This window comes from Eupeodes corollae, chromosome 3 (genome assembly GCF_945859685.1).
Source record: "Eupeodes corollae chromosome 3, idEupCoro1.1, whole genome shotgun sequence".
Lineage (NCBI taxonomy): Eukaryota > Metazoa > Arthropoda > Insecta > Diptera > Syrphidae > Eupeodes > Eupeodes corollae.
The window spans coordinates 50,973,097-50,981,141 of NC_079149.1; positions in this window are offsets into that span (position 1 = coordinate 50,973,097).

Sequence of the window (8,045 nt, forward strand, 5' to 3'; positions counted from 1 at the left end):
GAAAAGTCAAGTAAGGTTATCGAAATTGTATATTTATTGTCTAAAGCATGTCTTATGTCATCAGATACGTGGAATAAAGCTGAAACACAACTATGTCCAGATTGAAATCTAGATTTCAAAGATTCAATAATTCTTTTAATACAATTTGATGAAGAAAGGGATTAATATTTTAATCACCACAAATAAAAAAATTTGGTACGCGAGACCACATTTCTTCAAAAATCGGTGTAGTGATCCGAGAACTGCCATGTGTGGTAGCATATATTTGATGAAACCAAATGGTCACTAATAGAATCGACAGATTTAAGGCAAATTCGGACAAATTGTAATGTTATGAATTGGTATCTTGCAACAATGAGTTAAGATCATTTTGGAGTAAGAAGAGTAGAAATAAAATAACAATTGTTATTTTCATGCTTTCAACATTAGAAGGGGCAGTTGTATAACAATTAAAATAAATATTATAGGAAAAAAGTGGCTCCCTTGAGAAAATCCTAAATTTTTGCAAAAATGTGATCGGAGATTGATAACCTGAAAACAGACGGTTATCTATGTATAATCTAAGCTTTTAAATAAGAAAGGGTAAGAATAATTTTATCAAAATGCTTGCTTGAGCCTGTAATAATGATTTCCTTTTTAAATACAGTAAGAGTGGTTGTAGTAGATCTGCCTTTTAAAAAGTCATGTTATTATCAAAAAAAACTAGATCTACAATAAAAATAGAGAGAGTCGTAGAAAACTCTTTTGAAAAGCTTGCGAATTAAAGAAATCTTACCCATGGACCTGTAGTTAAGAACATAATTGTTTGTTCCTTTTTTATGAATAGGGAAAATAAAGAAATCTTTCCAAATTTACGGGATGGAAGATGGCTTGAGAAATGAATAGAAAAAAAAGTAAATAGACAAGAGGTTTTCATAGAGAGACAGCACACTTTTTTGAAATTTTCCAGGCATTGGAACCAGTAGAGCAATCATCTTTGAGCAGTCTTAATTTTTGTCGACAGTATCATGTGTTATTTCAAATTAGATAAGGGAGATGCATGAAGTAAAAGGTAAAACAACTATGGTCAGGTCCTTGAATATGATTATTATATGATTTTCTAGAGAATAATATAAAAAGGTTTGTAATAGTTTTTGGGTCGGTAAATGTCATATCGAATAATTTAAATGTTTGGGGAAAGCCATCGAATTTACGCTCAATGTTGATTTGTTGGTAGGAACTTCTAGGATCCCTAACCCGGGCTATCTGAACTTTTGTCAATACATTCGGAATATCGGAATTTTTTAAAGAAACGAAATATCAGACCAAGCAAGTTACATACATTTTTTGTAATGATTTGGTAGTTGTTATATTTTTAACTTTCAATCACACTCAACCACTTTTGGATAAACAATTTATAGCTTTTTTCTTCCCAAGGACATATTGATAAACTGAATATGTCTAGCTAGCTGTCATAAGTTTCTCACGCCAAGTTGGTTGAGGTCTTCAGCCACCTGAGTGTCCCAACTAAATCGCGGTCTTCCTCTACTACGCCGTCCCTCGGAATTGGATTCGAAGACCTTCCGGCTGGAGCGTTGGACTCTACATGACCGTTGGATTTTAATTCTGCTAACTAGGTCAGTGCCGCTGTGCAGCCCGTACAGTTCATCGTTGTATCTTCTCCTCCATTTTCCATCTATACGTACGGGACTCAAAATCACCCGAAGAATTTTTCTCTCAAAGCATTCTTAGACGCTCTCATCTTTCTTTGACAGGGTCCAAGCCTCAGCGCCATAAATGAGAACCGGGATGATAAGTTTCTTATTGATGGTGATTTTAGATGCTCGAGAGAGGACTTTACTTCTCAATTGACTTCTAAGTCCAAAGAAGCAGCGATTTGCAAGAGTTATTCTTCGTTTGATTTCAGCGCTGGTATCGTTGTCTGTATTAATAGCGGTGCCTAATTAGACAAAGTCCTCAACTACCTCAAAGTTATAGCTGTCCATCGTGACGTTCAGTCCAAGACGTCGTTGTTCAGTGTCCTTTTTTGATAACACCACATACTTCGTCTTGCACTTATTGACCACTAAACCCATCTTCTTCGCTTCCGTCGCAATGCTCAAAAACGCTCCACTGATCGCTTTGATCTTCCAATTATGTCAATATCATCTGCGTATCTGAGTAATTGGATGGACCTTTGCAAGATTGTGCCTCTAGTGTTGACGGTTGAGTTTAGCACAACTCTTTCCAGAACGATGTTGAAGAAGTCGCATGACAGTGCATCACCTTGTCTAAAACCTTTTTTGACATAAAATGCATCGGTAAGATTTTTCCGACCTTGATATAGCAGCGTATATTCTCGTCATTCTGCTCTTCCCTATAGATGCTGTCATACGTGGCTTTAAAATCGATAAAGAGATATTGGGAATCGATTTGAAGCTCCTGGGTTTTTTCCATGATCTGCCGTAGTGTGAATATTTTGTCGATAGTGCACTTTCCTGGTCTGAAGCCACACTGATAAGGACCTATCAGGTTCTTGACGAACGGTTTCAGACGTTCACATAATACGGTAGAAAGGATCTTATATGCAATTTTAAGGAAACTGATTCCTATGTAGTTGGCGCAGTTAAGAGGGTCTCCTTTCTTATGTATCGGGAAAACTATGCTGAGATTCCATTAATTGGGCATGCTTTCTTACGACCATATTTTGCAGATGAGTTGGTGCATGCTTCCTACCAACTCATGGTCTGCTGCTTTGAATAGTTCAGCAGCGATGCCGTCAGCTCCAGCAGCTTTGTTTGACTTATGTTTAGATATAGCTATCTTCACTTCGTCAAGGTCGGGTAGGCGGAATTGTTGATCTGCGTCACCGAGGTTGAGTGGTTCTATCTCCCTTACTGCGGGATTCGGTATTCAATATTCTCAACATAGACCGCGGCTCCACTACGATGTTCCCCTGATCGTTCTTACAGGCTTAGATTCATAGCTTGTACCTTTGGGAGGTTTTGTTTACCTTTTGGTAAAATTTACGAACCTCATTCCTGTTTTAACATCCTTAAATCTTCTTGATCTCTTTTTTTCAATCTAAGAAGCCAGTGTTCCTTTCTTCTCTTCTGTTCGTAGATCTCCCGAGCCGCTCTAGTTCTTCTGTGCGGCCCCGTTTTGTATGTGTCTTGTTTTGCTGAGTGCGCTTGCCGGCATTTGTCGTCAAACCAGGGGTTTCGCTGTTGTGGCCGTGTGAAACCTAGTACTTCAGAGGATGCAAGGCAATGTTGCCACTGGTTTTCAATGCTTAATACAGGCAGCATAGGACTCCTTAAGAGGTTATTAGAGACTCGATTGGAAAAGGATATAGCAGTCTCTTGCGATTGTAGCCGTCTTACGTCGAATCTTCTCATAGTACTTCCTTATTTTTGCTTGGATCGGGATATCCGTAGCCGTGCCTTGGCTACAACGAATTAGTGATCCGAGTCAATGTTGGCCCCTGGAAATGTTTGGATATCCTGTATACTGGAGAAGTGTCGTGTCGATCGCAATAAGGTCAATCTGGTTGACTGTTGATTGATCAGAATATTTCCATGTCCCCTGTGGATATTGAGATGTGTGAACTGCGTACTAGCTATACCAAAACGTCTCACCCCACAGCGAAATCGATCAGCCTGAATTCGTTGTCGGAGGTAGTATCGTGCAGGCTGAATCTCCCGATTGTGTCACCAAAGATGTCTTCTCTTAATAGCTTGGCGTTAAAATCTCCTAAGACAATTTTAATGTCAAAGCCAGGCGCATATGTTTTGTCCAAGAGCTCGAAAATATGTCTTAGGTGTCTTCATCTTTCTCCTCTGTTGGGGCATGCGCGCATATTAGGCTTATGTTGGCGAAAATTGTCTTGATGCGGATTGTCGTGATGCGCTCACTCACACTGTTGCAATTCAAGACTTTTTGCCAACAACAAATCTACACCCATACTATATATCGCAGTCTTTTAGTTTGCGTTTGCACTTCTTGGATGGCGGTATTATCTGCCTTGCAACAGTTAAGGGCTTCCGCTAGATCTTCGGCTGCACGTGGTCTGTTAAGAGACCTAATATTCCACGTACAGATCCGAAGTCCGTTGTCCTTATTTCGTTTGCGTGGGTTGTGAACAGTGAATCCGTCCCTATCCGCGGCTTGTTGGTGCTTCGAAACTAAGGTATTTTTTACGTGGCCAGGAAGTCACCCTGAAGGCACAACCCCCAACCTGGAGGGCCAGATAGTATAAATCCAAGCACGGGGAGCCGGATAAAACCGCTCCTTATAGGCCTGGGCTCCGAATAAGTCGAAGAAGCCCTATAAGGTGTTCACAAAGTACTTCCACCTTACTGGAACTGTAGACGCCACCATTGATTCCGTCTCGAGAAGTCATCCGCTGCCGTCTGGATAAAGCGATGTGCCTTAGTAGAAACACCGCTCCCCCCTCTCTCATTTGCTGCCACCAACAACTTTCCACTGGGGTTAGAACCCAATCTCCAGTTGAGGTACTAGGCACCCGATGTTCACCGAGGGGAGGAGAGAGTAGGAGTTGATAGACAGAGGGGGTTTTGAGAGAAACCTGTGGACGCTTGTGTCCTCTTGAATGCACATGTCTATCATTTGAACATCAGTTAGCGAGCTAACCTTCTTAAAAATCTTTGATATTTGGCAAAAAGAAATTAAGTCAAAAACTAGTCAACCAATGAATTTAAAACCTTGATATCAAAGCAAATATGAGTTTTATCAATTCTTCTATACTCAGTTATAGGTAAGTATTAAACGAAAAAGGTTATTATAACAAATTAAAAACCTAAAATACTATTTTTTGACTTAAGACCTTTTACCTTTAGCCAAAATGAGAAAAAAGCCAACTTCCTTTGCAAACCTTTTAAACGACAGGAGTGGAAACAAAATTGTATAACATTCCTACTTCATACTCATCAAGTCGGCTTTCGAGTCTATAAACACCCTTTTTTGATAAAGGGTGGGCCAAATAAAATGTTCATTTTAATGTGCCCCACAGGAAAAAATAAATAAAATGCTTCCAAAAGTAAAAAGCTTTAAGTTCCATAAAATAAATACAAAATTCATGAATGGATTAAAAATGAATGATTCAATTATTCTAATTCAAAGCCATCATAATGGCTTAAACCATTCGAAATAGGAAATTAAATCTCTTTAAGTAAATTGTCGTTGTTCTTCAAATAATTTTCCACCATATTCTTCGTCTGCAAAAATATACCTACGTAAAAGTTACATCTCCACCTTTTTTCGATAGGCTTTCTAAGAAACAATACTTTAACTAATTCAACAAAAAGACATAGCGTTAAATAAAACATGAGCTAACGCCTCCGTCCCCACGCCATAGCAACTTATAAATAAAATCTAAAAAAAAAAAACACAAGAAACGAAATAAAAACAAAACATTTTTCAACCAAAAACTCTCCAAATGTCTAAAGTTTTCTTCTTCAGAAAAAGATAAGAATCCGATTTTACACCTAAACGAAGCATCATTAATCAAGACCATCTTAGCTAAGCCGCCCATCAATATACTTTCGCAAAGATAGTTCCCCAAGATATTTCCTTCGTTTTTTGCTACGTTTTTTTTTTACTTGATTTAATCCAAGATATTTGATGGTCCTTAAGGACCAAAAGGACACCATCCGCTCATTTTTATTTCACATTCGCATATTTTTGTTTATCGCTAGAATATCGTCCGTGTATATATTTATTTCATGCATCATTAAGCCCCATTTATGGCCATAATTCCATCATGTTAGTCCTCCCACCACCACCGCCGCCGCCGCCGCTCGCCGTTACGAGAAGGTGCATTTTTTATATGCCATTAACTTAAATAATAAAGGAAGACCAACAAAAAAAAAGAAACGAAATCGTCCGTGTTGTGTTCAAGGCAGTTATACATATTTGAAATCAATGCTACGAATATTTACTTTATTTTTTATTTGAGAATATCCTTTTAAGGTTAAGCAAATTGAAACCAAAACACCTTATTTGTAAAAATAACGAAGTCCCCATAGCCTTTCGCGAAAAGGATACCTTTTACCCCTTCCTCATATATTGGGCCATTATTTGTTCGTCATCGTGTCGTCGTCGTTCGGATAAAAGCTCCATCCAAAAATTCTATATGCATTTTTTAAAAATGAACCTGAACAAAATGTAGCCTTTACAAGTATGGGAGTTTATCAATTGAATTGTGCCATATCCTGGTTGTTAAACATATCCTTGATGTGTTGGAGTTGTATATATTAAATCCTTTTGTGCTCAACACATATTGTGGCAAGCAAGACATTGGAGGTTGCAGCGGTGGAGGGAATAAGAACGCAACGAAAGAATACGAATAAAAAAACAACAAAGTTAAAATGAAGCAATAGTGAAATACTGAAGAAAACAGATTTCCTTCCTTCTGGGTTTTCAGAAAAAAAAAAAAGAAAATCCAAAGACAGAATCCTGACCCAAACTGAATTCGAAAAGACATTTCCATCCATTAAGGCAAATTGAACGTCTCAAATGGAAAATCTTCGCCTTGTTAAATTTTCAATTTTCCTCTTCGGGTTGGTTGGTTAGTATTTTTCTTATGCGCTCTATGCAATGTTTTTGTTGTTGTTACTTGTTGTTGTTGTTATTGTAAGGAAAAACGACAGACAAACGACGTCGAAGACGACTATAAGGGCATGAGGTCCTGGTCCTGATCCTAGTGCTGTTACTCTTAAATTGGTGTACCTCTATACCCAACCTATGCTGCATTCAAGTATTCAAGAACAGTCGCTTAACAATTCAAGCTCTTTTTTCCTCTGAGAGTAGGATTTTTCTTTTCCTTTTGCTCCTTTGGTTTTTCTTCGAAAAGAAACAAAAATAAAAAGGAAGAACTCAATTTTGCCACCACAATAAAATTCCATTCGATTTTATTTCCATGTTGTAATGTAACAGAAATGAATAGAATACATAAAAAAATACACAAATTTGAAAACAGGATAATAATGGTAAGGACTTCGACTATGAGTACAAGGACAAAGAGAAAGAGCGAGAGGAAAAGAAAATGCTATACAATCTGGAATGGCAGGATGATTTTTTTGTGTTTTGTTAAATTTTCTTATGCAGACAAGAAAATGTTTTCCATTTTATAATAGAAAATAAGGTTATGTGCGGTGCATCCGAGATTTGGTTTTGTATAGGAATAGTGTTGCAGTTAAGGAAAGTGATTTTTTAAAGTTTTAAGAAAAAGATTATGTTTATTAGCTTAAGCGGACCTTGAAGAATAATGGGTTTTGAGTTCTGAACATTTTTTATTTAATGAACAGAAAAGTAAGATCCTTTATGTAAGAAATGAAAGGAATGGTTGAGTTGAGGAAAAAGATAAGTAGCTTTATTTGCAGTGAAATTAATAAAAGCACCTTATTACCTTGATATTAAATAAACTCAGAGAGATGTTGACTTTGAAACTTTGATAGTGTGGAATTGAGGAGATTTGGATTCAGACATGAGAATGAACTGTCCTTGGATTGAGGGAATCAAATTTGATTTTTAAATCGAGACCAAACCAGTCTAAAAGACCTACATTATTATTTTTCATTTATAGTGCAGAATTTTGGTAAAAATTGACTTATGTCTATGTTCCAACATTTTTAAATTTTCAACAAGCATAATTCTAATATGTCCGATTTTTCGAATTAAAAATTTAATTACTCTCAAGGTCTGTAGAATCTAAATCACTGATGTTTAGAGAGATATATGTGTGTGCGTGTGTACGTACGTAATACTGGTGCCCACCTTTCTTACAGTTTTAAATTCCAAAATAGGAAGGAAAAACAGAGTTGAGTAAAGCATTCAACATTCTTGATGTGCGGTTAAAAACAGTATCTTCAAATACTTAACAACCCGTCCTAAATTGTGATTAATGGCAAATCCAGCTGAGTTTTTTGAGACTGGAATGTAAGTGGATATTTCAACACAACGTTGGACCTTGTTAATAAAAACATAAGCTAAAGCTATTTTTGGACCAAGACAAGTCAAGCTGTTAATAGTCTTTACTACTAGCA